Source organism: Sceloporus occidentalis, unplaced genomic scaffold, assembly GCF_023333645.1.
Source record: "Sceloporus occidentalis isolate IW3139 unplaced genomic scaffold, rSceOcc1.0.p SCAF_6, whole genome shotgun sequence".
In the NCBI taxonomy this organism is placed as follows: domain Eukaryota; kingdom Metazoa; phylum Chordata; class Lepidosauria; order Squamata; family Phrynosomatidae; genus Sceloporus; species Sceloporus occidentalis.
Window position 1 is genome coordinate 35,670,143 of NW_028316986.1, and position 22,494 is coordinate 35,692,636.

The 22,494-nt window shown below is 41.6% G+C and overlaps 1 protein-coding gene and 1 pseudogene across 1 annotated transcript in view; one reads left to right on the forward strand and one right to left on the reverse strand.

Moving 5' to 3' along the window:
• LOC149310613 (potassium channel subfamily K member 2) overlaps positions 1-22,494 on the forward strand; it is a 228,844-nt gene that overhangs the window by 8,865 nt on the left and 197,485 nt on the right. The gene's annotated exons all lie outside the window — the stretch shown is intronic.
• On the reverse strand, positions 19,322-21,088 carry LOC149310614 (protein aurora borealis pseudogene; annotated as a pseudogene).

The window sequence follows — 22,494 nt, forward strand, 5'->3', positions numbered from 1 at the left end:
GCCACACAAAATCCTGCTCATCTTGAAGAAGAGGAGGAGGTACTTTTTAGAGAACAGTCCCCAGAATTCTGCACTTGGTGGGTGTATTCTGGGAGTTATAGTGCCCAAATTTTTTCCAAGTTGTGCCCAACATATTGTTTTCAATCTGTCCAGTATATTGATTTCATCCTTGGCTTCACCTCTATACATTTTTCTTTCTCACCTTTGATTTTGTCTCATAGAGAATAATGTCTAAATTCTGATCATGGTTTGACCTTTGGAGGTAGTTTACTTAACCCCCAACTTGGCAGCTCATTTCATTTTGATTATCTACATCAGTGGCTAAACCAAAACTGAACTTCAATATCTAAGGCCTGTGTATCTTCAAAGCAGGCATTTTGCAAAAGGCTGTGGAAGAAATGATCTTGTCATTTCCCCAAACAAATTGATTCACTGCAATTTCCAATCATTTGTAATAAAAATATTATATTGAATTATACGACAAATAAAATAATTACTGCAATACATTCCAGGCCTGGTCAGTCTCTTTCAAAATAGGTATGATAGAGACAGTGAAGCAATTGCTTTAGTTTTATATATATATATATCAAACTCTGACTTTCATGTTGTTTTCAATAAGCCATGTGATTACTGAAATTTCTTCTCTAGTGCCTTGTGTCAGTACAAAGTGACCTATTAATATGAAACTACACATTCTCAATTTTTTGCTTTGTGGACAGTGCCAAAAACAAAAACAAAAACAAAAAATGCGTACCGAAGCTCCACCTACTGTGTTTTATACAAATCACATAATTTTCCAGCCAGGATTAGATATGCTTAACCTCCTCTTCATTGCACCCACTGCATTGTTCTTCTGGGAATGTAAATAATTTTCTTCCACAAGAATTGTATTTCTCATTCTGAAAATTTCAGATGGTATGAAGATAAATAGAGAAAGCCAATCTTCTGTATATTTATCAGCAGTAAGTTCTATGTCAGTGAGGCTTAGTGCCAGTAATGTTGTGAGAATTACATCTTGAACACCCTCACAGAGAAACTGAAATGCTGTGTTTCAGTGCTTTAAATATTGAAAATATTTTTGCTATTCAGATTCCCCCCCCCCCCAAGAAACTGGTCATACAAACGTGTTTCAAAACAAGCAGAGTAGAAAATTTACTGTAGAAAATTGATACAGCACATTAATAGGATTGGCTTTAATTATTTTACATCTAACTGATTAGAGAGGTAGACAATTGGAGAGATGTAGACGTGGGCTGGAATCGTGTTAGTGGATTAGATGTTTGTCAGGGTAGGTTATACACACAGGTCTGTTTTTGGATGGGGTGCAGAAGGCTATTATCTAAGTCTGGTAGAGAAAGGAGGCAACTCAGAGGAAGAAGATGTGGCTTTGACTCCAAGGGGAAAGGAAATAAAGGCACATTCTATTTAGGAGTGCATGCTTATTTCTCCCTTGCTGCCTAGACCAGCTACAATTTCTTCCTCTGACTTGTCTTCCCTCTCCCTCCACTCCTGCCATGGAATATAGGAATTGGGCTGTGGTGGTGGTATTATACAGTGGGCCCTTGCTATCTGCTTGGGTTTGGTTATTGGATTCCCTGTGGATATCAAAATCCATGGATGCTTGAGTCCCATTAAATACAATGGCATAGTAAGTATCCCTTATAAAAATGGCAAAAGCAAGGTTTGCTTTTTGGACTGTTTATATATATTTAAAAATATTTTAAAGCCATGGATGATTGAATTTGTGGTTAAAGAATCTGTGGATATGGAGGTCTGACTGTAATTATCACCCTGCATTTTCCCCAAACCTAGGACTCAATATGATTTATAATTTTAAACAAGTTCAATGTAGCTAAATTTTTACAAATGTCATTTGTATACAATTAAAATATAATTAAACTATTCAAAGCAATACAAATGTTTTAAAATACACGTAGAAAGGATGAAACCCAGTTTTATCCTTTTAAAACCAGTACAATATAAAACAATACAGCACCCTCTTAAAAGCCCTTTTCTTAAAAACCCAAAAGCCTTTCAGAATTTTAAAAAACGTCTTCACCTACTGATGGAAGAATAACAAAGGACTTTGCTAATAAGGGACTTTTAGAACATAGGGGTACCCCACCAACTACACTTGTGAAGGTGGTGAGACTGTAATAAGGGTCTCTCTGGAGAATCTCAGGGACCATGCTGTATTATATATAGAGAGCAATAATCTGTCAGGTAGCCAGCGCTTAAGCCGTATCATACTTTCTAGGTCATAACTAGCACTTTAAATTGTGCCCCAAAACACACAGGCAGCCAGTGAAGCTTTTGGAATGGGGTAGTTATATGATTCCTGTAATCTGCCCCATTTAATACTTTGTCTGCAGCTCTTTGTACCACCTGAATCTCCTGAGCACTCTACTAAGGCCAATTCATGTAGTGTGTGTCTCCATCCCAAATGGGGTGTAAATAAGATATGTGTCACTGTGGCTAGTTCAGACAACTTCACATTTCACGGCTCCTTTTTCCTGTGTGGTCACCATGGCAATGAGCAGTGGGAGAAAGGGGTGGTATCTCTCCCCCCTTTCTGCCTTTCTGTATCCCCCCTCAGTTTGCTTAATTAAACAACCAGCCTTGATTCTTGGTTTTTATACAAACACACCCCATTCATATCAGTGGCTGATTATTCTCACTTGAGAAAGTGCAAAGATATGACACTGTACACTGAAGGTAGGATCGTCTTCCCAATCACCATGTTTGGATGTGAGACCTAGACACTGAAGAAAGTGGATGGAAAGAAAATCAAATAATTCGAGATGTGATGCTGTTGAAGAGGGCTGATGATACTATAAACACCCAAAAGACATACAAATGGGTCTTAGAAGAGATGAAGCCTGAATTTTGGAAGCCAAGAGTCTGTCGTACTTTGGCTACATCATGAGAAAGCATGACTCAGTAGAACAAACAATAATGCTAGGAAAGGTGGAAAGCAGTAGAAAGAGAGGAAGATTGCAAGGCAGATGGTTAAACTCAATCAAGGAGGTCACAAGCCTGAAACTACAGGAGCTGAGCAGAATGGTTGGGGGTAGGAGATCTTGGAGATGTCTCATCCACAGGGTCACCATGAGTCAGGGTTGCTTTGAAGGCAGTTGTCAACAAGAAATCTATCTAATTATGTCATAGAAATAATTCATTCCACCCCACCCCAAGGTTACATTTTTAAAAATTTAATCTTTAATGAATTATTACATGATTACATTAAAAGTTACATTTTAAGAGTATTTTGCATTGCCTAAAAGTATTATTTATAAGAAACTTAGAGAAAAGTTTGAGTAATAGGTGTGAGAATGAATAAATAATATAACAATGATAGAAAAGCTCTTTGTTCAGGGCAAGGTGAAGATTCAGCACCAATTCTCCCCCACCAAAATAATAATAATAATAATAATAATAATAATAATAATAATAATAATAATAGTGTTTTAGTATATTATGGTTCTTTAAAACCAAAATTTTAAATAATTGCTATTTTGTTTTATACTGTTTGGTGGCAGTTTTAGCCACTAACATTAAGAAGGATTGTCTTCAAATGTGAAGAGTTGCTTAATGAACTGTCCATCTGAGAATGTGGCATTGAAATGTCCTTGATAACAGACTATCTAATATCATTGCCCTTTATGCACTTGAGAAAAGCCTGCTGCTTGGTTGCTCTGTTCTCATTTTCATTGTGTTCCAAACTAGGAATGTAGCATTGCCTAAATGTGTAGAGCTAGATAAATGAAAGGACTAACCATAAAGGTCACATCTTTTCAGAAAATAGCTGAAACTCACACAACTGAAATGAAACAGTGAAACCATGGCATGTGAGCTGAGAAAAGTAACTTGGCTTGCAGTGTCATTTTTAAAGAAAATGGATTATTACCATTTGGTAGGATGGTTTGCACTCTTTTTTTTTTAATGGTTTTTAAAAATGGTTGTAGTTGTTGTGTGCCTTCAAATAATTTCTGATGTATGACAACCCTAAGGCAGCCCTATCACAGAATTTTCTTGGCAGAATTTGTTCAGAAAGGATTTGCCCATGCCTGCTTTTGAGGCTGCTAGAGTGTGATTTGCCTTTCTTCCATTGTCTTAATCCAACAGTGAAACCAGTACATCTCACTGGTACAAATGTGAAAATTTACCTCACATATGCAACTTTTTGTGTATATATAGCAGAAAATAGATGGGATTCAAATGCATGCCTCTACCATTTGGGGGGAAAGGCTTGGGAAAATAATGATAAATATATGATAAATATGCTAGTGGAATCTGAGGGAAAAAACAGTCTGAGAAAATAGCCTTAGCTAGGAAATGTTATAGGGTCAGTAGGGGCCACTCTGCTTTTCTCCCTATATGAAACATGCCTTCTAAAACAGGAGTGGACAACCTATTTTCCAGAGTACAGAAAAGTTACATTTGGACTCCAGCTATCAGTATTTCCTAACCAGGAACTATTGGATTGAAGTTCCAGAACTCCATAGCCAGCATAGTTCCTGGTTAGGAAATACTGATAACTTTTCTACTCTGGTTTCCCATTGACCACCACATTAATTCAGTGGCAATTCTTCAGGGACCAGATGCCTAAAGGCAGCAAGTCACTTTGCTGGTGGGTAGTGCCAGAGCCATTACACAGAAAAAGTGGGAATGGTAATGGTCTTAAGTTCTCTCATCATTGTCACTCACTCTTCCTCTTGCTAACTGTTATACATGAAGCACTGCTGCCACAAGGACAATGAGACTGGAGGCACACTGTCAGACTCATAGGTCCTGCCATACTTACATTTTGTATATGCTTTGCATACTGGATAATGGGTTATGCTGTACAAGTGGTGATGCTGGGTGGAGAGCTTGTTTACCTTTCTCTAGCTGGCCAATGAGCAGATGTGAAGGAAGGAAAAATGTGCTTTGAACAGTCAAGGCCGATTCAATGGGAATGCTTGGTATGAAGAATCTTCTGTCTTGACAGCATGGTTATGCTGTGAACAACTTTGATTTTCTGAATAAAGCCTACTAAAGCTTGTGTTACTGAACTGAACTGAGACATACACAGACAGGGAAGCAAACAGATGCATAAACTCAGAAGCCCAACCATGGAAGTAAAGAGAGAAATGTATTTTTCCATAAAGCATTATGCTGTTTTGACTGTTTCACTCAGTGGTTGGGTTTCTGGACTCATATTTGGTCCTGGCTGCTTACTTGGCTCTTCTTAATTCTTCTTGTAACAGTGGTGGTGAAAGGGGTAGTTAGCACAGGATCCAGCTGCTATGGGTGCCAAATGAATAACAGATCAACAGGCAGATCTAGGCTCATGTGATTTTTCTGAAGGATGCTACCTTTATCCAGCTACTTGTAGTTAGGTTTCTATTCTTGTGTGCGAAGCTGTCAGACTCTCTTGTGTTTTCTTTATGAGCAGGACAGCCAGTGTGAAGGCCTTTACACACGTGAAAAAGACTCAAGACAGTTTGGCAGCTCCACACACAAGAATAGAAACCATTTTGGGATTTTACCAGCACTCTTCCTGCAGCTGCTTTCAGCTGACAGAGCCGGGCCCTACTTTAGCACCTAGTAGAGCTTCCATTCAACTTGGAGAAGCTACAAGAGAATGGTGGCAAAAACCTCACTGAGGGCCCATTCCCACTTGTGGAAAAATCTGTGTTGGAACCTGGCTCCTCTTCACTAATGAAAGCGGTTCCAAAAGGTCCCTCGTTCAGGCTATGAAAAGGAACCTTGTTTGTACAGGTGGGGGATGCCCAGAGGCAGAGAAAAGGAGAATCTGAGGGGAGGCAAGCCATAAAAGCCAGATCAATGAATATAAAGCCATCATGGTGGGTACCTTTGGCAGGTGATCAGTGTAGATCACTGGCAGGGAAGGGGAAATGGGACTGCAGAACTGAAATGGTAGTAGGGAAAGGAAGGGTTGATGGAAGAAGGCAGAAGAAAACCCTCTGCAAACGATCAGATTAGACTTCTTGGGTGAAGCTACTTAGATATCTTGCAAAAGTCTTCCATCCCTCTTCTAAAACATGCCTGGCTGAGACAGGAGCAGAGAGAGAAGGGGCAGGGGTGGAAGGAGGAAGAAAGAAAATGTGTGGGAGATGGTCTGCTCACTTTGCACAATGATCTCACCACTACCAGCATGTGGCCTTGACAGAAAAAAAAAACCAGGAAGACATTCCTCACTTTAGCATAAAGTCTTTTAAAAATGTACAGGTCCAGAGCTACAAGCTATTATAGACAATGTGTAATGTATAAGCAAAATTGCTGATTAGAATTCTTGTGTACTTCAAGACATGGTGAGGTGGGGGAGAATGCTTACTATCTAAGGAGGACATCCTCAGAATTTTGATGAGTATCTGTTTAAATCTTTCTATTCTTGGAACCTGTCAGATGTTCTAATGTTTTCCCTTGTTCTTAATTTTTTTTATTTTTAAGCAACCTAATTGTCATGTCAGCTCTTGATTATTCTTTCCTCCACTCATTTGTAAACAAAACAGAAAAGAGGACAGTGAAACTGCTGAATTTAAAATTCTGAAAGAAACAAATAACCCAGAATAGACTATACTCTGGCCCATGGCCTTTAAAGAAAAGAAAAGAATCAGTCTATTCATATTACTACTCCCATGTCATGAACCCATCCTTCATCTACACCGGAGTTGGGAACTGTGTGGCCCTTGAGTTGTTGCTGAACTCCAGCACCTATCAACCATAGCAAATATAGCTGATGGTGAAGAATACAAGCTGCAGTTCAACAACATCTGGATGGCTTCACAATTCATCACCCTCATCTATATTATAATTTGAAATATTTCTCTACTCTAGAATACAAATTAACATGCCTGATCACAATGTCACCAGATTTGCCCTGTTATCATATGGCATGACAATAAATACTGCACTAAGGTTAAGACCAAATCTGTCAATTACTGTGGATACCTCTGAACAAATAGTTTTTTTTGTGGGTTTTTTCGGGCTATGTGGCCATGTTCTAGAAGAGTTTCTTCCTGACGTTTCACCAGCATCTGTGGCTGGCATCTTCAGAGAATGCAGGTACTGCAATTAGGGTGGAAAAATAAAATGCACAGATATAGGATGGGGGACACCTGGCTGAATGAAACTACATGTGAAAGGGATCTAGGAGTCCAAGTAGACCACAAGTTGAACATGAGTCAACAGTGTGATGCAGCAGCTAAAAAGGCCAATGCAATTTTAGGCTGCATCTAATAAAAGTATAGTGTCTAGATCAGGGGTAGGCAACCTTTTTGAGTCGGGGGCCAGGTTGCTGTCCCTCAGACAACTGGGGGGCCGAAGCCGGGGGTGGAGGTTCCACCCTCCAGGGGCGGAGCCACATGCCGGGGGTGGAGCTTCTGGGGCGGAGCCACATGCCAGTGTGGAACTTCCACTCTCCAGGGGCGGAGCCACACACTGGGGGTGGAGCTTCCACCAAAGCATTATCATAATCATCACCACCACCACCACTATCATTGTTACAGCAGACCTTTGTTACAGCACTTTGGAAAGTCACATTGTCTCACCTTCATAAATAATACAAATAATGAAATGAAATAAAAAGCAATAATAAAAATAATGAAATAAAAAAACAAAAATAAGTGTTATATATTTTTAAAAATTAATGGAAAAAACCCAAGGCAGACCTGAAATGACTCACCTTTCCACCTCCTCCCCCTCTTTCTCATCCTCCTCCTCCTCCTCTTTCTCATTGAGAGGGCATTTTGCAGAAAGAACACCCAGGGCAAGTAGTAATAATAATAATACTAATAAAGTTACAAGCAAGGAAATTACTAAAATGCAATTGAAAATAAACTGCAGCAAGCATGCACACTGTGTCAGCCCAGAAAAGCCACAAGTTGGTGAGAGGGCATTTTGCAGAAAGAACACCCAAGGCAAGTAGTAATAATAATAATACTAATAAAGTTACAAGCAAGGAAATTACTAAAATGCAATTGAAAATAAACTGCAGCTGCAGCAAGCATGCACACAGTTTCAACCCAGAAAAGCCACAGGGTGCTGAGAGGGCATTTTGCACAAAGAACACCAAGCTAACCCCCTCCCCCATTGAACCAACCTCTCGCCTTGCTGTGGCTGCAGCTGCTGCTCTGGCTCCCTTTCTCCCTCACTCTGTACTCCTTCCTTCTGCCTCCTCCTCATTTCCCTGCTCTTAGGGAGGAGGAGGAGGAGGGTGGAGGGTGGAGCCTGCTGCAGGCCCACTGCAGCCCCTGGAGCCCTGTTGGAGTGCTCCAGGGGCTGCACCGGGCCTACTAGATGGGCGCCGCCATTTTGTTTTTCAAAATGGCGGCCGAAGTCTCGCGTGACCTTTGCCATCCTGAGGTCACGCGAGACTTTGGCAGCCATTTTGAAAAACAAAATGGCGCCTGGAGCGGCGCGAAAACGGGGGAAATCGGCGGCAGGACTGTGCAGGGGCTGGCAGGAAGGCCTTGGTGGGCCGGATCCGGCCCGCGGGCCGAAGGTTGCCGACCCCTGGTCTAGATCAAGAGAAGTAATAGTGCTACTGTACTCTGCTTTGGTCAGGCCCGACCTGGAATATTGTTTCCAGTTCTGGGCACCACAATTCAAAAAGGACATTGAGAAACTGGAGCGTGTCCAAAGAAGGGCGACTAAAATGGTGAAGGGCCTGGAAGCCATGAAGCTCTATGAGGAACAACTTAGGGAGCTGGGGATGTTTAGCCTGGAGAAAAGAAGTTCAAGAGGTGATATGATAGTCCTATTTAAATATTTGAAGGGATGTCATATTTAGGAGGAAGCAAGCTTGTTTTTTGCTGCTCCAGAGAACAGGACCTGGAACAATAGATGCAAGCTCCAGAAAAAGAGATTCGACTTCAGCATTAAGAGGAACTTCCTGACAGTAAGGACTATTTGACAGTGGAACACACTCCCTCGGAGTGTAGTGGAATCTTCTTCTTTGGAGGTCTTTAAGCAGAGGCTGATTGGCCATCTGTCAGGTATGCTTTGATTGAGATTTCCTGCATGGCAGGGGATTGGACTGGATAGCCCTTGTGGTCTCTTCCAACTCTGCGATTCTATAATTCTATGGCCACATAGCCGGAAAAAAACCACAAAAACCCTATGGATGCCAGCCATGAAAACCTTCGACTTCACATCTGAAGAAATACTTTAGGTTTCTGTACTTTTTTTATGTGTCTATTGCGCGTTACAGACCGCCCTTTTGGGGCGGCCTGTATCCGGCCCTTTCCCCGCTCGATTGGGGCCTCAGCTGCCACAATGGCAGCCTCTGAGGCTCCGATCTGCCACTTTCCAGGCTGAGGGGAAGCGGCAAAAGCGCCCATGTGTATAGAGTGCCACCATTTTGTACATGCTTGGCACATACTAGGGTTAGGGCGTCCGGAAGGGACGCCCTTTCCTAACCCTAGTATGTGCTCGGCATGTACTTTCGGCACATCTGTAATGCGCCTATAATGCACATTTATGAATTAACGTTGAGCAAATCTGATAATTACACTTAGCTTGGTATGCCAAGCATTTTTGTGAAGTTTTGATTAATCAGCAAATTTTGATTTTGGGAGAAAATTATTATGTTTGGTCTGTTTGGTACAGAACTTAATGTGACTGTAACTGCTACCACTCAATTGTCTGTTTCATATAGATCGTGATTGAAACCATCTACTGTGCTGATGATTTTATTATTTTGTTTGGCCTTTGGCTCTTAAAATTAGGGGTATGTGCTTTGGCTGTTTGTCTGAGTTTAGATCTGTTTTTAAAGAGAAGCTTGGATTGTTTTAAATGGATTTTTCTTATTTAGTTAATGTTTTAAAAGTATTTCTCAGTTGTGCATCACCTTGGGGGTCCTGTTCAGCTGGGAGGCATTATGTATACGCTTTGAACAACAAACAAACCAAGAAACATAGGTAACACTGGGTAAATTTCCAAGAAGTATAATGTAATTCATGCTAGTTGGGGAAAAAAAGTCTATCAGTGGGTACATTTCTTAGTTCTTTATAAGCTGAGTTCTAAGCTTCAGAATAACCATCCTACATCTCTGTAGCTATCCTTTGTTTCCAGTGGGAGAACCCCAGCTGTTCAGTCCTAGTGCTGTTTTTAAACACAATTTGGGAACATTCCTAGTACAGCCTGATATTTCATTGACTTTGAATGGCATAAGTCTTTTCACGGGGGATAGGCAGAAACACCTGGGCCCTTAATTCTCACAGGCTTGAAATGAAATTCAGGTGTTTCTGTTCTATTTTCACCTGCGAACATCTACTGCAGCATGAAAAGCAGAATGGCAATACTGATCACATCTTTGCATTCAAGAAGAAAAGGAGTTTGATTATTGCCTGTACTGTGTTGTTTCAGCAAACAAAAAATGATTGTTTGCTCTAGTGGTCACTTACACATTGCTGAAGAAGAGGACATAGATATACATACAGTTTGCCAGTGCTTGCTGGTAAGTGTTGATGTGAACTGGAGAATATTTGGTGCAATTTAAAAAGTACTTTTCAACATGGTGAGGAAGGTTCATGTTTGAATCTCCAAATTGCTTGGAACCTGAAGTCTTTCAGATTTTGGATATTTCTGGATTTTGCATTATTAGCTATCCTCTTCTGTCTTGCAAATAAAAGACCAGGAGCACATTGCTGGCTCAGAGGCAAAAACGGGTGGCTGGAGGGTTCCTTGGAGATCTCTTATACAGTAATCAGATCCCTGATATGAAATGAAATGGTGTAGTATTTGTGGGCTGAAGAGAGACATGAGAGATGTGATGCTGAAGAGAAATATGGATGGAAAGAGATGTGAGATTTCAGAAACCTGCTTATAAAAAATGCATGAAAAATAGAGTAAACTTTCTGATGGCTGGGAAGAGGCAAGCGTTACCAGAAGTTGGCGGGTGATAGGACCCAGGAAGAGTGGCTTTGGCCTGCACACTGTTATGAAGCCCCAAATCCATGTTGCTCTGTGTCTCCTTGCTGTGTTGCATTTCTCATATCTCTCTGTATCCCAGAAATACTACACTATTTTATTGCATATATGGCACCCAATTACTATACAGGAGATCTCCAATTTGCAGCGGTACTCCTGGTTGTTTGCTCATGTCTATCTCCAACCACATGTCCCTCTCCAGCCTCGCAAATATACATACTACACCACTTGTGCTTTAGCTCCCAAAGTTTCAGATTTCAGAGCATTTTGGATTTTGGAATTTCAGATAAGGGAGACTCAACCTGCACTGACCAGATAGGTCGGTCTGCTCTGAAGATGCTAATTTGAGCTAGAAAACATCAAGGCTTCTTCTTTCCTTCCTCAATATGTTCTTTACTTTCAACTAGACTTGGTCTGGACAGCCATTTTATACAGAAAACTGTCCTTTTACAAGAGGTGCAAAAAGCAGGAATGCCCAGAATTTGTTCAATGCAAAAAGCAGAAATGCCCAGAAATTTTAGGGGTGTAAATTGGTACTCATATACTGTGAAATGCTATTTTGTCAATGTCTTTTTCTCATTTTTTCTGTTTCCCCAAAAGAAGCAGAAGTTGGATGGTGGGAGTAGTGTTAAAGTCAGAGAACAGTGCAAGGTGAACTGCCAATAAACCCAGCAGAAAATGTAACAGCTGTACTATGGTTTAATATTATGTTGTACTATGGTTTAGAATTAGTTCACACAGTTTTATGCAGATACATATCTCTTAATCTCCTTTCTTGGTGGTGTCCCTCCCTAGTCATAGGAGCTGGGATGAAAAACAAAATGGGAAGTGCATTTCAAAATAAATCCGGCTCATAGCCTTGCCATTTTTAACAATTGTAAAATGAACTTCCAAAATATGGTGCATATTGCCAATCACATGCAAATGCTGACACATGAACCAATCCAAATGGGGGTGAGGTGGGATCTTCCACTATTTCCAAAAGGCTTACTGGCTCATGCTGGCCAGAGTAGGAGGTAGGTGAAATGGTGTTCACAACTGAGTGGATCTTTATGCTTTAAAATTTTCACTCATCATTGAAAATATTGAGGAGGGATTGCACTATGACAGCTCTAGCAAGCATAATTGTGGAGACCAGTGCTGGGGCCTTTGAGGTATAGCTTCCTGACCAATCTTTGTTATAGGGTAGATGACCAGATATGGACATGCTAAGAAGGTGAATACCCAGTATTAGAGTCATAAAGTGTTTCCCAGTTTTGTATTCTTTAATATCTCATTAGTATTTCTTGTTCATGTGATAAAAGTTGCTGCTGTAGCATATAACCTACAAATAATTTCATTATGTATTTCCTAGACAAGGACATTTCACATAATGACTGGATCAGTCTAGTTTTTCCTAGCTTTTTTTACCCTACAATTTCATTTTGTTTCTTACTGTATGCTATTTTACCAAAAACACAATAGTGAAGGTTAAATCACAGGAGTTAATGGCGCAAACCCACTACACTGCTGCAATGCCATTTAAATAAATGGCAATTGCAGATACAGATGGCAGCTGAAAAGAGAATTTATACAGAGTCTTTTTCTAATATTACTCTGTAGCTTCTATTTTACCTTTGTCTAAAAGCTCTGCAGTACCCACCTTCCAGCTGTCCAGATTTGGCAGTCTTGATTATTTCTCTGCTGTCCTACTCTTTCAGCTGCTTTCAATGTGTTACAGTTTCTTTCTCCTCCTACCACATTCCCCCTTTGTTCTTAGCTTACTTCAACTGCAGACGAATGAAGTTCAAGGTCTCTGACTTTGCTTCGTGAACGAAGATTCAGGAAGGACTCATCCGCGCTTTGTACAAGCGCGTTGGTGACTAAAAAGGCCAATTTGGGATAAACAGGTCCGGTTGCAGAAAGCACAGCAGAAAGTCTCCTTGGGTGATGTTTCCAGGTTGTGGTTCTTTCTGCGTTGTCGTTTCTCTTCGAGGCTCGTTCGGCGTGAGCTTTTGAAGAAGGCTGCAGCGTCATGGATAGTGTGTCTCCATGCCTCCCGATGTGAGGCCAGGGAGGACCATTGTTGGTGATCTATCTGGCCAAGCCTGAGATGTTGTTTCAGGGAGTCCTTGTATCTCTTCTTTGGGGCTCCCCTCTTACACTGACCCGTGGCGAGTTCACCATAGAATACTATTGTGGGGAGGCGATGGTCCTTCATCCTAGAAACATGTCCTGCCCAGCGCAGCTGCATCCTCAGTAGCATGGCCTCAATGCTGGTGATCCCTGCTTGCTCGAGGACAGCAACACTTGTCACAAAGTCAGTCCAGTGTATATTTAGAATTATGCATAAACAGCGCTGATGAAAGTGTTCAAGGAGTCGTAGGTGTTGGCGATAGGTGACCCATGTTTCAGACCCATAGAGGAGAATAGACAGTACAATGGCTCTATACACACTGATTTTTGTGCTTCGCCTCAAGTGTTTGTTACTCCAGACTCTTTTGTGAAGCCTTCCGAATGCGCTGTATGCCTTTGCCAGTCTGTGATCGATCTCTTTATCAATCTTGGCGTCTGAGGAGATGATGCTTTCCAGGTAGGTGAACTGCTGGACAGACTTAAGCACAGATGTGCCTACAGTGATGTGGGGATGGTAGTGTTCTTCCTGTGGTGCCGGCTGGTAGAGAATTTCCGTTTTCTTCATACTGACTTCCAGCCCAAAGAGCTCTGCAGCTGTTGCAAAACAAGATGTGAGGCGCTGAAGAGCTACTTCCATATGGGCAACGAGGGCAGCATCGTCAGCAAAAAGCAGCTCACGGACTAGATAGTTTAGCGTCTTAGTGCGGGCCCTCAGGCGGCTTAAATTAAACAAGCTGCCATCAGTACGATAGCATATATAAATGCCGTCTTCTTCTTTGAGATCTGCCGTAGCCCTTTGGAGCATCATGCTGAAGAAGATTGTAAATAAAGTTGGAGCAAGAACACAACCTTGTTTTACACCATTAGTTATTAGAAAGGGCTCCGAGAGAGCATCACCATATCTGACTTGACCTTGCTGGCCTTCATGTAGCAGGATGATCATTTTGAGGAATTTGGGGGGGCATCCTAGTCGTTCCAGGATCTGCCACAGACCTTTTCTACTCACAGTGTCGAAGGCTTTGGTGAGGTCGACAAATGTTACATAGAGTCCTTTGTTCTGCTCTCTACATTTCTCTTGCAGTTTTCTGAGGGCAAATACCATGTCTGTAGTGCTCCTATTAGCTCTGAAGCTGCATTGGCTTTCGGGGAGAAGTTCTTCTGCAATGGCAGGAACTAATCTGTTCAGCAGTATCCTTGCGAGGATTTTTCCAGCAATGGAGAGCAGTGTTATACCTCGGTAGTTTGAGCAATCCGATTTTGCTCCTTTTTTCTTGTACAGGGTGATGATGGCTGCATCTCGGAGATCTGATGGCAGTTCGCCTTTTTCCCAGCAACTCACAAGGAGTTCGTGGAGTTTAGCATGGAGTGCACTGCATGACCTCCATGTTTCCAAGCTTCAGGTGGAATTCCATCAATCCCGGCAGCCTTGCCATTTTTCATCTGCTGTATGGCCTTAACGGTTTCTTCCAAAGTGGGAGCTATGTCCAATTCTTTCTTCATCGGTTGTTGTGTCATCTGTTGAATAGCTGAATCTTGGACTACTCGGTTGGCAGTAAAGAGGCTTTAAAGAGGTGCAAAAGTAGTTTGTAGTTAATAAACTCAATGGGGGAAAGGAGAGAGTAGAGGGTGAAATCTTACCCTGCCCTATTGTCTCAGGCAAAAGCAAACTGCAGCAGCCTCTCCTAGCTTGTATGTTCTTCCTCTTTAATCACTTTTGCCATTTTGATCACACTCTGATGTTCCTTGGCTGCATAGGTTCTGGTTTTCATCTGTGAAATGTTGGCAGGTAGTAGTAGAGATGGTAAGGGTAGAGATCCAGTGTAGTGTAGTGGTTTGAGTGTTAGACTATGAGTGGTTTGAGTGTTAGACTATGACTCTGAAGATCAGGATTCAGTTTCCCCATTCAACCATGGAAACCCACTGGATGACCATGGGCAAGCCACACTTTCTCAGCTTTAGAAGAAACCTGGCAAGAAAACCCAGATCTAATCTGCTCTCATTCAGGCTATTTATCTAAGGCGGGATACAGACCTATGGATCGGGGCCTGAGCTGCCACAGTGGCAACCCCAAAGGCCCTGATCCGCCGCTTTCCCAGGCCTCGGGGAAGCGGCAAAACACCGCTTCCCCGCAACCTGGAAAGGGGTGTCGGGGCTTCATTGTTAGGAAATGACATTTATGTGTCCACAAGATAGAGCTGTAGCGGAACATATCACAGTTCCAGTGGCAGTTGACAGTTGACATTTGTATTATGGAATGTTGATGCTGTCAGTCCTTCTGAGAGAGAGTGTCAGTTATTATAGAATCATAGAATTGTAGAGTTGGCAGAGACCACAAGGGCCATCCAGTCCACCCCCTGCCATGCAGGAAATCCAAATCAATGCATCCCCGACAGATGGCCATCCAGCCTCTGCTTAAAGACCTTCAAAGAAGGAGACTCCACTACACTCCGAGGGAGTTTGTTCCACTGTCGAACTGCCCTTACTGTCAGGAAGTTCCTCCTAATGTTGAGGTGGAATCTCTTTTCCTGCAGCTTGGATCCCTTGTTCCTGGTCCTGTTCTCTGGAGCAGCAGAAAACAAGCTTGTTCCCTCCTCAATGTGACACCCCTTCAAATATTTAAACAGGGCTATCATATCACCTCTTAATCTTCTTTTCTCCAGGCTAAACATCCCCAGCTCCCTAAGTCGTTCCTCATAGGGCATGGCTTCCGGACCCTTCACCATTTTAGTCGCCCTCCTTTGGACACACTCCAGTTTCTCAATGTCCTTTTTGAATTGTGGTGCCCAGTTATGGCAGTTGGTGTTAGAGTAACTGCCTCTCTGTTTTTGTTGTTATGGTTGTTTGGTTGGCAAAGTAACTTATTTATTAAAGTAACTTATTTATTAAAGCCCTCGTGTAGAATGAAGGCTTGAAGTGCTCTTGTCATTATATCTCAAGCTGGGAGCTTAAGGCCATCTGCAGTGGTGAAGGAATATTTTTCTTCTTGGCCTGAATACCTTTGCATACATCTGTTCAGGTTCCTTCTCCCTGGCGTCCTGTTGATGTGGTTCAACTCTGTAGGTGGTTGTGGTGGACACAGCGCGTCTTTCCACGCCCTAACATTCATGCCATAGTGACACCCCGACAGTGGCGGGGAGACAGAGAAAGGGGCCATTCAGCCCCTTTCTCTTCAGTATCGCTGGTGCGACTGTGTAAAGGCCGCGCCAGTGATACGCAGTGCAAAAGGAGCTCCATTTTGGAGCTCCTTTCGGCACCACTGAAAGGGCACCACAAGTGCCTATCAGTGTCGCCAAGACATAATGGTTGTGCTGCGCCGTTTGGACGCAACACAGCTGTTATGTCAAAATGGCGGTGCCCGTGTATACAGTCCCCCGTCACATGCTGGGGTGAGGCCGGTATGGACACTGTGTCCTTGGCCAACCCCTAGCAAATGATGGGAGCGCCGTATCCACCCATCTGTGCAGTGCCTAAATTGAGATTTGGGAATCCAAACCACCAATCCTCCTTGACTGACTTGCACAGAAAAAGAAAAAGAAAAAGCACAATTTCCCCTCCCCCACACATGTGCACCTTGATATACAATTTAGAGACACTGTAGATCCTAAGAAGAGGATTAACCAGGTTTGTTAGAGTTTTAATTTAGATAAGAAATAATTTTATTTAATATAATTAACTTGAGGAGATACTTTTGCTTTATTCTACCAGCAATTTAACTAAGAAGACTCATTAACAAAAAGAAGTGAGGAATGTGAGAGATGGGAGGATGTTTTTGTGGCAGACAAACCGGTAAGGTCCCTCAACAAAACCCACCAATTGGTTAGCAAGAAAGATAAACAGAAGATTAAACTAGACTATTCAACAAGACTAAATAAAAAATAGAAATAGAACAACTCTGTAAAAGATTCTAGAGGAGATTCTAGAGGAGTTTATCACACGGGAGGCTAAGTGGCAAAATCCCGTGCAGAAACAGGATTTAAATCCTGGAAAAATCCCTCAAAAGCGTGATCATTTTCAGACACATCAGGGGCATTGTGCATTAATCCAACAATAACCTACACAGAAAGTGGACAAAACTGGTTGTTTTTTAATTTGGGGAAATCCCCCAAAATAAAAAGTGGATGATTTTGTCTATTTTCTGTGCAGGTTAATGTCGGATTAATACTCAGGCCCCCCCGACGTTGTCTGAAAACGATACTGCTTTTGCAAGATTTGTCCACTTTTTGTGCACGATGCCTCATGATGTCATCTGAAAAAGATACTGCTTTTACGGAATTTTCTGGATTTAAATGCTGTTTCTGCATGGGATAAACTTCGTACGATAAACTCCTAATACAGATGATTGTTGCCCAACTCTCACCACTATTTCACTATCTGCTACTAACACAGCTAAACACAGAGAATTAACAAGGAGATTCTAGAGGAGATTGAGTATGGTCCAAAACAGACTGCAGAAATAATCCAGTTTGAGACTGCTTTAACTGCACTGGCTCAGTGCTAGGCAATCCTGGGAGTTGTGACACCAGAGCTCTCTGACAGAGAAGGCTAAATGTTTTACAAAACTACAGTTCCCAGAATTCTCTAGCATTGAGCCGGGGCAGTTAAAGCAGTCTCAAACTAGATTATTATTGCAGTCTGTTTTTGACCTATGTAACATCAGTGGTCTCACAAAATCCCATCCTATAAACATTGTGATTGGAGAGTGCTGTTCAGAGTCTTGTTTCCATCTTCTGCTCAGGAACTATAAGTACAATTAAGCAGCTGCTTTCATGAAGCTTAGGGATATGAATGTCCCTGAGGTTCTTTGTATGCAGAGCCTACAAACTACTAGTATTTTCATTTGCAGAACTCTTTCTCCATTTAGAATGAAATTGAGAACACTTGTCAGCTTGAAGATGTGACAGTACATGGCCAACCACATACATCTTGTCATATGGGTTGAGAAGAAAATGAATAGCTCTACAGACTATCTATGAACTATTCCACACTTTGAAAAAGCTGTGAAAATTGTTGCATTCCTTGCCTTGTGGCCAGCATCCTTTTAATGGCTTACATATATGTAAGTGCCACTTACATGTACACATGTCCCTTTTTTGGACAGTGTGCAGAGAGACGTACACATGTTCCTTCTCACCAGCAGGGAGTGAAGGATTAGAGATGGTGATTCAGATCATGAAGACTTCGGTGCTCTGAGCAACTGGGTGAAGGAAAAGGCAACCATTTCATCTGAATGTGTATTCTCATTTCTTCCTTCTTGGGAATAAGCTGAGACCAGCTGTTTCTCTCTGGTTTAAATCAGTTCCAGCCCCTCCTCTACAGGTACATAGCAGCAGCAGAGTGCCCCCCCCCCCCCGCAAGCCTTGACAGCTGCTGGGGGATGAGAAGATACAGAACTGTGCATGTGGAGCTAAATACACATGTAGTATCTCATCCATAGTCTTGTTTTAAAAACGATTGAATCCCTTTGTCACAATTTTGCCACTCATTATTTCCTTCTTGATGCAAGCCACACTTCAAATATGTCGTCATGATGAAATATAGCATCTCTTGATTTGCATATCTATTGATAAGATAGCACATTTTTAGATTCTGTTATTGCCCATTTCTATGAATGGTTGTGAAAGTTAGACAGGGAAGAAACCTGATAACTCATTTGAGGTGTGGTGCTAAAGACGAGTTATACAATAAATGGGTCCTGGAGCAAATCAGGCCTGATAATAGTAATACAGTGGGCCCTTGTTATACGCTGGGGTTTGGTTCCAGGATCCCCCGTGTATAACAAAATCCGTGTATGCTCAAGTCCCATTAAATATAATGACATAGCAAAATGGTGCCCTTTATAAAAAATGGAAAATCAATGTTTGATATTTGAAATTTATACTTTTTTTTGAACATTTTCAAACTGTGTATGCTTGAACCCGTGTATAAAAAAATCTGTGTATAAGAAGGGCCAACTGTAGTACCTTTCTTGTTTAAGAGATGTGGTGGCTTAGTGGTTAAAACACCAGTTCTGTCAATTGTAAGGTCAGAAGTTTGGCAGTTCAAGGCCCAAGTGCTGCCTGATGGGGTGAACTCCCGTCACTATTCCCAGCTTCAGCCAAGCTAGCAGTTTGAAAGCATGCAAATGCATGTAGATAAACAGGTACCACTTCAGTGGGAAGGTAACAGTGTTCTGTGAAGTCATGCTGGCCACATGGCCACAGAGTTGTCTTTGGACAATGCTGGCTCTTCATCTTAGTAATGGAGATGAGCACTGCCCCCTATAGTTGGTTGTGACTAAACATTCATGTCAAGGGAAACCTTTACCTTTCTTTTTATATTGTCTCCACCCAACTGTTTAATGATTAGATCATGAGACTATCTTGGTATTGACTACAGTCTGACCAATTTAGTTGCTTTTCTATTGGTTTCTCCTGCCCATTGGTTGGTTCATGTACTACTGTCCCTCACTCCCATTTCACCTGAAAATTCATGTTCACATGAGGAACAATTGCACTTTCATTCCAATGAATTTCCATATTGGATGCAGTTCAAGGTGGAAATGAAAGAATTCAACAAGCTTGTTTTTTCCCCTCTCATTTGCACATTTTGGAGTCTTATGTAGCTTCTGTTTTGTTTTGTTCTGAATCTCACAAAGATGCATATCATTCTCTTTGCAACTCGTCTCAGATCCAGCTGTGTCCATAAGACTACTGGTACAAGTCTGGCCATTGTAACCACTATCCACCTGAAGACTACTGCTCTCACAGGGACTGGCACTGCTTTCAGCAAGAGGCAACATACAGATGCAAGAACCTTCGAAGTTCAAGCCAGCTATTGGCATATCACCATTTTCAGCTGATCCTTTTACTGAGTCCTCTTCCAACACCCCTGGATCATCCATATCCACCAAATGGTTTTCCTTGAAACTATCAAGATCATGGATCAGTGTCACCCCTTGTTTGTTGCCTTCAGAATGCTCTGGTGAAATGGACATTCGGGCAACCACTAAATGTGTGCCACGTGTGGAGGCATCTCCATTCAATGGGTGCAGGTTGACTTTTGCCTGTGCTGGTGACGGATTTTCTTCAGCCACAGCACTTGCTGCCTCCACCTCTGGCTGCTTTTCACTGGAACTTTCAGGAGTAGAAGGTAAGCAAATGAGGGAGGTCTGATAAACTGTTGCTCCTTGGCATGCCACAGTTCTCATGGGAGAGCCATTTTTTAATGGAGAACATTCTGTGTAAGAACTGATGCTGTAAGGAGGAGCTGGTCGGCATGCATTTGAAACAGAAGGCATGTCTGGAGAACGAAAACTGAAGTGCCTTTGTTCTGATAGTGGCGTCTTCCTTATCTGAATACCGGTTGGAGAGAAAGTTGGAGAAGCAGTAAATGCAGGATTTCTCTCTGGAAATGATGGACTAGTTAGTCTGCCCAGACTGTAAGTCTTCATACCTCCCTGAATAGGTCTGGAGGAAAATTGGCCTGAGCTTGATGTATTTAGAGGACTTCTACAATGGACTGGAGAGATGTCTATTGAATACAGTACTCCAAGGGAGGCTGGAACATTGTGTGGACTGTGAAAAGCAGGGCATGAGTTCTCAGAGGAGAGGCTTCCATTCTCATCTAAAAACAGTTTTCCTCTCAGTGAGGAAGTACTCAGGCTTTCCTGAGACTGGTCAGCTAATTCGTCCATTTTAAAATATTCACCTGCATAAGGCAGAGGAGAGCAAACTTGATAGGAGTATGAGCCACATGTCTCTTGTTCAAGTCTTATTTCAGTCATATACTGCTGCACATTGGGCAACCTCGGCCCTGGAACTAATATTTTTTCCATGTCAAAATCTACAGGAAGAGACAATACAGTTTGGCAAGCAGCATTACTTTTGCCAGGTTGCACAGCTACTTCTCTGCCAATTGGTGAAGCATTATTTTGATCAGTATACTTAGTTGAATTAAGTTGAGAAACCTGTTTCCCACTGTGATCTGTCCAAGGAGATGGTACAATGACTCTTTTAGTGGAGAGGTCTTCAATGGTTTTTTGTCTCTTTTCTTCCATCTCTTTATCTATTCTGGCTTGGCTCAAATACAATCCTTGATGACATATGTCTTCAGAGTCTATTTCCTTTTTTTATTTAATCTTTATTAGTTTTTCTTTTCTTTTCATCATATGTACAGAACATATTTTATATAAATAATCCTCTCTTTGTTGTTGCATTCCTCTGTACATCGCTCTTTCTCTAATCTTCCATTATACTTAAATTCTTATTGTTCTTAGCATATCTTTCTTCCATACAACTCAAAAAAGACAAAACAAAATACAGTTTATTATTTCCCACTTATACATATTGTTATTTGTCTATTTTTATACTCTGTTTACTTATATGTTATTCAAATACTTTGTCAAGGGTTGCCATTCCTTTTCCCAATAATCCGTTGATTTTCTATTATTCCATACCGTTATTTTATCCATTTCTTTCAGTTCTACTATTTTTTCTATCCATTCTTCTAAACTAGGTGTTCTTTCAGATTTCCAGTACTTGGCCAACATAATTCTAGCTGCTGTCACTAGATACAACACCATTCTCCTGTATTTTTTCTCTTTATCTGCTCCCAAGACTGAGGTCATATTAAGTAAGTACAACTCTGGAGTACATGGGAATTCTTGCTCCAGTATATTTTTAACAACTTTGTGTATCTTCTTCCAGAATGTTTTGATTTTTGGACATATCCACCATACATGATGATAAGACCCTACTTCAACTTGACATTTACAACAGTTTTCCCCTTGCAATCCATATATTTTTGAGAGTCTTAGTGGTGTATAATACCATGTTGGAAATTTTCAGGTAGTTTTCTTTTAAATCTTGGGAGCGGGTAAATTTACATGTTTGCTTCCATGCTTTTTCCCAATTCTCTAGTTGTATCGCATGGCCTATTTCTTGGACCCATTTTATCATAACGTCAGTCACTATTTCCGTTTCTACCTCTCTTTGTATTAATATTTTATATATCTTAGATATTTTTCCAAAATCCTTATCCCAGATAATTTTGTCTATTACATTTTGTTGTATTTCAAATTTGTTTTTTACAATATCTTCTTTGTATCTTGAGTTAATTTGATAGTATTCAAGCCTGTTTAGTTTCTTCCCAGTCTTTTCTAAGTCTGTCTTGGATCTTTTTCTAACTTTTTCTTGTGAATCAATTATTATTTGCTGTTTATAAATTTGTTTTATACATTGTAAAAAATTTCCCCCCACATTCATTCTTTCTAAGTACAGTCCATCCTCGCCTTACGCGGGGGATCCGTTCCGGATCCCTCCGCGTAAGGCGAATTCCACCTATGCTCAAGCCCCATTGGAAACAATGGGGCTCGTGCACGGTGGCGCGGCCGCATGTGTGCGCGCGAGGCTCAACGGGCGCGTGCGCCCATTCAATTGAATGGGATGCGCTGCCCCTTCCACC